The sequence below is a fragment of the Mustela nigripes genome, chromosome X, assembly GCF_022355385.1.
Source record: "Mustela nigripes isolate SB6536 chromosome X, MUSNIG.SB6536, whole genome shotgun sequence".
Taxonomy (NCBI): Eukaryota; Metazoa; Chordata; class Mammalia; order Carnivora; family Mustelidae; genus Mustela; species Mustela nigripes.
Genome location: NC_081575.1, coordinates 98,446,227 through 98,454,271, shown reverse-complemented (window position 1 = coordinate 98,454,271; position 8,045 = coordinate 98,446,227).

The window sequence follows — 8,045 nt, the reverse complement described above, 5'->3', positions numbered from 1 at the left end:
AATAAAAATTGGGGAATTGTATACAATTTCTGGACACAAGAGACTTCCTTTTGAAGCTCCAGTTTTCTGTCCAACTAAGGAACTATCAAACTGGGCCAGAGGCAGCAATTCTTTTACAAGCAATTGCTCATAAAATTTCAACAGAACAAGTGGCATTCAGATTATATGAGGCCAATAAAGTGAATTAATACATACCAGGGACAGGTGTGTTTGAGGGCACCAATAAAATAATCAATAGTGTAGAAATCAGAAGCAGCTCCAGCAGTTGGCACCAAATTGCCAGGTTTTTTTTTTTCTTTTTTTTGTCTAAATCATGTAATTACTGCTTGCTTCTTTCTCATAAGAACCCCTTGCTTTCCCCACATGAGCAGGACACCTTTCCCACTCCTCTGGAATTTGTGCACCTCAATTGCAATTCTGAGATCAACAAAGGCTTGTCTTCTTTTTCAGTTTTGCCTCCTTTTCTCAGTTGACATAAATGGTGTGAGAACAGCATGGAATCCGAAGGGATGCACCAGTCTGACTCAGGATTCGAACATGGTACTTGCATAACCAAGCAGCTAAGGGTTCTGCTGGTGAGTTCTCTTAGGTCTAAACCTCCCTGTTTCCATAATTTTCTTTTTAAGTAAGCTCTATGCCCAAGGTGGAACTCGAACTCATAACCCCAAGATCAAGAGTCACACGCTGTACCAACTGTGCCAGCACAGAGCACTCCACCCCTTATCCCCAAACTTCCTTTTTTTTTTTTTTTTGGTTGAGGCTCAGACCCAGGTTTGGGGTATCTTTCCCATGTAGGCTTTTGTCTGTCTGAACTATAGTTACTCTCTTCTGTCTGGTGATTACTCAATGGAGTTTTCAGTTTGGAATATTGCTGCAGGAGGGCAGCCCTGCCCGGCTGGGTGTATGTTATGGGGACATTTCTTGTAAGTTTCTGTCTTGTTGGATCAATCCTACTTGTGTTACAGTGGCCACTCCTGGCATCTTCTGAGATTCCAAAATTAGTCTATTTGCATGCACAACTGGAAAGGGAAAAGAGACCAAGTAGCTTGAGTAGGAAGCATATTTTACTTAGTTTTTAGAGGCCTCTGAGAAATTAAATCATTCTAATTAAATCATTCTTCCTTACCCCCAAAATAACCTAACTTTCTAGAGCCAACTCTGACCTCCCTCAGAGATGATCTAAACCAAAAAAGTTTCTGAGAAACTGCCACAGATGTTGCTCTTTCTCTACCTTCTCCCTCCTGCTCTTCACCCATATATCCTAGGATTTTCTTAAACATTTATTGATTCATTTATTTTGAGAGAGAGAGCGAGAGAGCACATGCACTTGAGTGGAGAGGCAGAGGGAAAGAATCCCAAGCAGACTCACCACTGAGCATGGAGCCTGACACAGGACTTGATGTGAGTCTCGATCTCAGGACCCCAAGATCACGACCTGAGCCAAAACTAAGAGTCAGACAGTTACCTGACTGCACCATCCAGGCTGTCCTGTATATCCTAGTTTTGTAGAACTTCCATTCTATAATATCAAGCTGGAGGTTCCTCTGGAGCTCCAGTCATTCAAACTCCTTCTAATCTTAAACCTAATGAAGGAGGTTCTAGGACTTCATCAATCAAATTATATTCTTTGGACCAAGGCAGAATTGTGAGCTGCTACAAAGGACCTTCCCAATGCCCTTGAAGACCTTCTAGGATTTGCTAAGGAATTACCTGGTAATTCTGACCTTTATCAACTTATACACATGCTTGTAAGTGAGGGGAATATAAGGGCATGAATGGGAAAAGTAGGCTGGACAAAGCCCTTTGATGATTTTTCTAAGTGAAAAGCTATAGGTAAAACAGAAGCTTTTAAACTAGCTCAAGATTTACATAAAACTATCCCTAAGATTTTTCAAAAGACTATAGATTGGAGAAGCAAATCAACAACATACTCAATGGCCAAATGAATCTGGTTTTTGATTATTATACTTTAGAAAAAAACTTTTAAACAATACTTTGGTATTGACAAAAGTAATTGTGGAAACACTTTTCCAAAAAAATTTAACTCCACCTTTGCTACCTAAAAGACAAAGTTAGCCCCAACAGCCTAAGAGCACTCTCCCTCTAAGGACACAAACAACAGGGTGGGGAAACAATGCTCATATAACACAATAGGGCAGCTCTGAGGACAAGAGGGGATCTTTCCTTACTTCTACCCAATACCTTAGGGCAAATAGATGTTTTTGGGAATAGGGTGAGATGAGGTCTCTCTCTCTCTCTTTTTTTTTTTTTTGAGTGAAGTTGACACACAATATTACACTAGTTTCAGGTGTACAACATAGTGACTCAACAAGTTTATACATGACGCTACTACATTCACCATAAGTGTAGTTCCCATCTGTCACCACACACCACACAACTCTAATACAATACCATGGACTGAATTCTGTATACTGTGCCTTTTATTCCAGTGACTTACTTCTTTCCTTACCTAGAAGTCTATCTTCCACTCCTCCCCTCCACCCTAAAGACATGGGAGCAACACTGCCAGTGTTAAGCCCCATCCACGTTCCTCTCCCCCTTCTTCGGAATACAGAAACACTGTAAGTGGTAGGAATGTCTCATATACCATGACAGTTTTGAAATTCGTACCTATTGCTTTTCAGCTGGGGCCCTTATAAGGCACTCATCAAGTCCTTCTCGTCTCTACAGACCCTATTTACCTGGCAAGAATGTTTAAAAAGCAGCTCTGTAGTCAAAAGTTGGCCAGATTAGAAGCTGGTATTCAGCACCTGATAGAAATTTTAAGGCCTCCCCCTAAGTTACAATTAGAGCTACATACCCAGAGGGAAAGAAGCAAACAGGATAACAGTGTCAGAAGGGTAGATCAACCTGTGATGTCATTTAAGCCGCAACACAGTTCCTCGAGGGATTAAAAGCTATGGTCTTTATCTATAAATCTTGGCAAAACTAGAAATATAGCCCCAGAAACAACTGAAAATCAATCAGCCTCTCCTTTTCACTAAGCGGAAAACATCCACTATTTAGCTCAAAAGTCTTGTAATATCTCTGGGAACTCATACGTAGATCAGCCTCTATTCCTAAAACTTGGTTGACGGGGGAGTTTTTTAAAATTACAAATGGCTCTAGAAGCACCTTTGCCCAAAATCCAGCCCAGAGTTTCCATAATGTTACTTGTCAAGGACAGATACAAATAGTAAGTGCCTTCTCCACAAATATTAACAGAAAAAGTTTAAGCTGAGCAGGAAGCCTTAACTGATTGATTCCATGTGCCAGAAAAACACTTTGGATCCAATTTTTCTTTTATAAACTAGTGAGTTCTGAATTATCCTCCTTGTCTCATGGCTAAAAAAATTATTCTATGTTTTTAAAAAAGATTTTATTTTTAAGTAACCTCTACCCCTAACCTGGGGCTCAAACTCGCAGCCAACTCCAAGAGTCCCATACTCTTCTGACTGACCATCCAGGCTAAAAAACTTAAAACAATAGCTTTAAGGTTACCATTTGTGTTTTATTGTTGTTGTTCATAGGTGTTATACACGTGTGGTATTTACTAACCTCTGGGTATGGCCAAATTTAATTTATAAAAGAGCTCTGTTTAATTGGCTTAAAGAACATTAGTGCTTATATAAAGTAAGTTCTCAGAGATGTAATAGAAATGAACCCAAATATGTTTCCAATTCATGTGATCTAAGATTAATCCTTAATATATAAAAGCTAATTGAAATTGGTTGGTTTAATTAAAACAGGTATGTTTTTAGAGTTGCCAGCATTAAATATAAAGCTTTTATTCTACCTAGGTTTGCCAAAAGTCAAATTAGCTCATATTATCTCTGTTACAGAATTTATGAGCAAGGAATATAACTTAAAAGGTGATGGCTAGCTGTTTGGTGCCTTGTGAAATTTTCATGACTAATCTAAACATAATTATTAAGAACAAGTGAATTAAATAGATGTATAGATATTATGCTTAACTATGAATCATTGAACACTACGTCAAGAACTAATTATGTACTATACAGTGGCTAACTGAACATAATAAAAATATTTAAATAAATAGATGTAAGTAAGAGAAAAGTTTGTAAATGAGCTTTTCAGCAATATTTATGTCTACTTAAATAGTTTTTCCAAATCCTTTTTGGTAACTTAAAATCTTAGAGTTTTGTTAAGTTAAATTACATGATAGATAGTCTATATCATTTCCAAATCAGATAAAATAGTGAAACATTAATTGCTAAAACATAAGCTTATTTACTTTTGACAGTTACAGAGAAACTAAAGATACTTAGGTCTATTGGTAAATATGTTTTGTACTATACTGAGAAATTTACTCTAAGAAGGCATATGTTTTTAAAAAATTATGAAATGTATTCATAAATTTGCCAGTCTAAAGAATGCTGGTATAGGGGCGCCTGGCTGGCTCAGTCAGTGGAGTGTGCAATTCTTGATCTCAGGGTTGTGAGTTCAAGACTCACATTGGGTGTAGAGATTGCTTAACAATAAAAATCCTAAAATAAAAGATGGGGACCTGGCTGGATCGATTGGTAGAGCATTTGACTCTTACTCTCAGGGTCATGGGTTCGAGCCCCACACTGGGAATAGAGATTGTGTTTAAAAATTAAAAAAATAAATAAAATCTTAAAATAAAAAGTGTGCTAGTATCACAGTTCACAATTGCTTACTTCTTAGTTTTCATTAGAAATTAAGGTTTCCAGGGTCACCTATGTGGCTCATTTATCTGTCTGACTCTTGATTTTGGCTCAGGTCATTATCTCAGAGTTGAGAGATATATCCGCATGTCCAGTTCTGCACTGGGTGTGGAAGCTACTCAAGATTCTCTTGGTCTGGGTGGCGCAGTTGTTAAGTGGCTGCTTTTGGCTTAGGTCATTATCCCAGGGTCCTGGGACTGAGACCAGCATTGGGCTCCCTGCTCTGTGGGGAGCCTGCCTCTCCCTCTCCCACACCCTCTACTTGTGTTCCCTCTTGCTGTGTCTCTATTAAATAAATAAATAAAATATTTTAAAAAAATCTTTAAAAAAAGGATTCTCTCTCCTCTCCCTCTTCCCCTCACCCCCTGCCCACCCCTCACTTGCACACTCTCTCTAAAAAAAAGGAAGAAAAGAAATTAAAGTTTCCTGGAGTGCCTGGATGGCTCAGTTCATAGAGCATGTACCTCTTGATCTCAGGATCATTTGAGCGCCATGTTGGGAGTAGAGATCACTTAAAAAAGAAAAACAAGGTTTCTAAAAGTTAAGAATTCTACTAAATATAATTTAGCCTACTAGAAATAATAAGGAAACATTTTCATATGCCAAGAAAGTAGGATGTTATGTGTTCCATAAGGAAAGATATGAGAAACGGAGTGTGTTTTTTGTTGAGGGAAAAGAAAGTTTTGTGCTAAAGCAAGGATGATTATTTAAAGAGGGAACACAAAGACAAAATCTGAATGTAAGAATGAACATTGTAGAAAGTTTGTGAAAAGGGAATATTTGAAAAAAAATTATGCATGATCAGGACAACAATTGGAATGAATGAGTTTTTTTCAAGACCCAAAGAAAGTCGTTTGCTCTCCAGTCAGGTGCCCCTGGAATGAATGAGTTTTAATGTCAAAGGTACACTGGTATAAGATTAGAATTGATTTCCTCTCACTGTTAAAACAACAAAGTTTTCTTGGATTATTGGTCCACTCCCAATAAGAAAGTATAAACAAAGGTTTTTGTCTTTGACTTACTCCAGGTAAAAAAGTACTCTAGGTAAGAAAACTGAATTTTTTAAAAAATATTTTATTTATTTATTTGACAGAGAGAGATCACAAGTAGACAGAGAGGCAGGCAGAGAGAGAGAGAGGGAAGCAGGCTCCCTGCTGAGCAGAGAGCCCAACGTGGGACTCAATCCCAGGACCCTGGGACCATGACCTGAGCCGAAGGCAGTGGCTTAACCCACTGAGCCACCCAGGCGTCCCAAGAAAACTGAATTTTTGAGGTGTTTTGTCTTTATCTGGTCTTAGATTACTTAAGGAAACTGATCTTCTCAATATTAAAAGAGCTAAGTTTTGTTAACAACTACATAACCTTCTCTATTTGCTTTTAGAATCTTTTATTGTCACCTTAGATAATAATTAAAAGAGTATTAAGTTTTATAATTATCTGTGATCCTATTTAGGCAGATGTTTTAAAAATTTATGTTATTTTTAACAAACTTCCCCCAATTAAAATTCTAAATGAAGTCTTTTTCGAATAAATTGTCAAATTGCCAAAGCACAGTCAGGTAAGTGATGATAAACCTTGGGTTATATTGTATGGGTGAATTGCTATTACTATAACTGCTCTATAAATAATAGTAAATTCCTAAAGTTTTAATATGTCCTGGTACAATGTTTCACTTGTAATTCAAATGATTAAAGTGTTGTGTGCTGCAGAAATAACCACATTTCTTTGTCAGCTGCATTATAATGAACTCTCATGGAACTCTCCTTGGATCTTGAACCATGGCCATTCTGAATCTTTTGTCATTTACAGTTCTTGTTTTATACTTGATGCTCTTGCAAATGTGTTTCAGCTTCAAGGAGATTCATGGAAAGGACCTTTGATAAATACAGGTTTCTGATAGAAAGATGGAACAGGATACAGATTTCTGTAACTAGTGTGAAGTGTGGATTCAAACAAGAAGAATTAATAACATGCACCGGAATAAACTGAGGAAGATGATCACAGTTTTTATGAGTCTTGTTTGAAATGTTGCTGGTTTTCTAATGTTTGCTCTTCCAGCTTTTTAAGGAAACTTTCCCTCTTAAGCTATCTATGAACAGAAATTTGATTAAATATTCCTTTGTGAACAAATATGAAACATTTGTGTTTTTCTCCCTACACGACCCCTCCAGAGTTTAGAAACTCAGTGAATATTTCTGTTTTCATGGCAATTATAGTTATTGGCAGAATTTATTAAGAATCTGCTCTCCTTGTAACAGAACACCATTGTAAACATTGGTTATGTTACCAAGGCTTTGACTGGAATGTTGTATTTGAGAGAGAAGTGCATAGACTCAGATATGACCAAATAGCTTTAGGGAACTAAGGCTGACTTTATGGAGCCAATGAAGCCCCTTGGAACAATAAGCCTGATACCTTGCTTACAGGGTTCCCTGCAGCCTTACAAGATGAGTAAGGAAGGTCACTCCCTGGCAGGTGCAGGAACCTCAGGATATTTGGGGGACCTCAAAAAGGGAGGATTCACCCAAATCGATAGCTATTAATGATACAAAAGTCTAATGGCAAGTTATTGGCATTGGCTTCTTAGCCCGAGGAAGCTGCTGAAAAGTCAATCTAAAATTGCTTATGAAAAGTTTCAGCAAAGCAGATTTAAAACAAGCTATAGAATCCATCACTATTCTTGCTACACTTCAGAAAAGAATCAGGCCAAGGTGTTGAAATTGGACTTATTTTACAAATTAGTATTCATTTGGCTGTCTTTGGTGGAAATGAGGGTGATTTTAGAGACTGTTAAGAAACAAAACCCAACTGAATAAATCTAAAGATCTAATTGGTTTTATTAAATAATTCATGAATCTAGCAAAGAGAGGGAAGCTTTGAGAAATTGTACAAAATGGAGGGAAAGAAGGTGGGGCCTGAACATTATTAGTAAAAGAAAAGGATTGTTCTAGGTAGGGTCACTTTCCCTTGGGGGAAGAGCAGGAGGTCTTATCATGCAGATTACTTCTTCTTCCTTTGGGTGGGGGGAATGGAGAGGCCCCACAGGACAGACTCCTTGGCATTGAGGAAGAAAATTCCAGACTGACCCATCAGTTAAGATTACATTTCTGGATTTGCAATGAGGTGGAATGAACTAGAGGGTATTTTGCTAAGCGAAGTCAGTCAGTCAGAGAGAGAAAATTGTCATATGATCTTACTCATATGTGGAATTTAAGAACAAAACAGAGGATCATAGGGAAAGAGAGGGAGACAAATGGTTAAGAGGCTCTTTAATCATAGGAAACAACCTGAGGGTTTTTGGAGGGAAGGGGGGAAGCAGGATGGGGGTAACTGGGT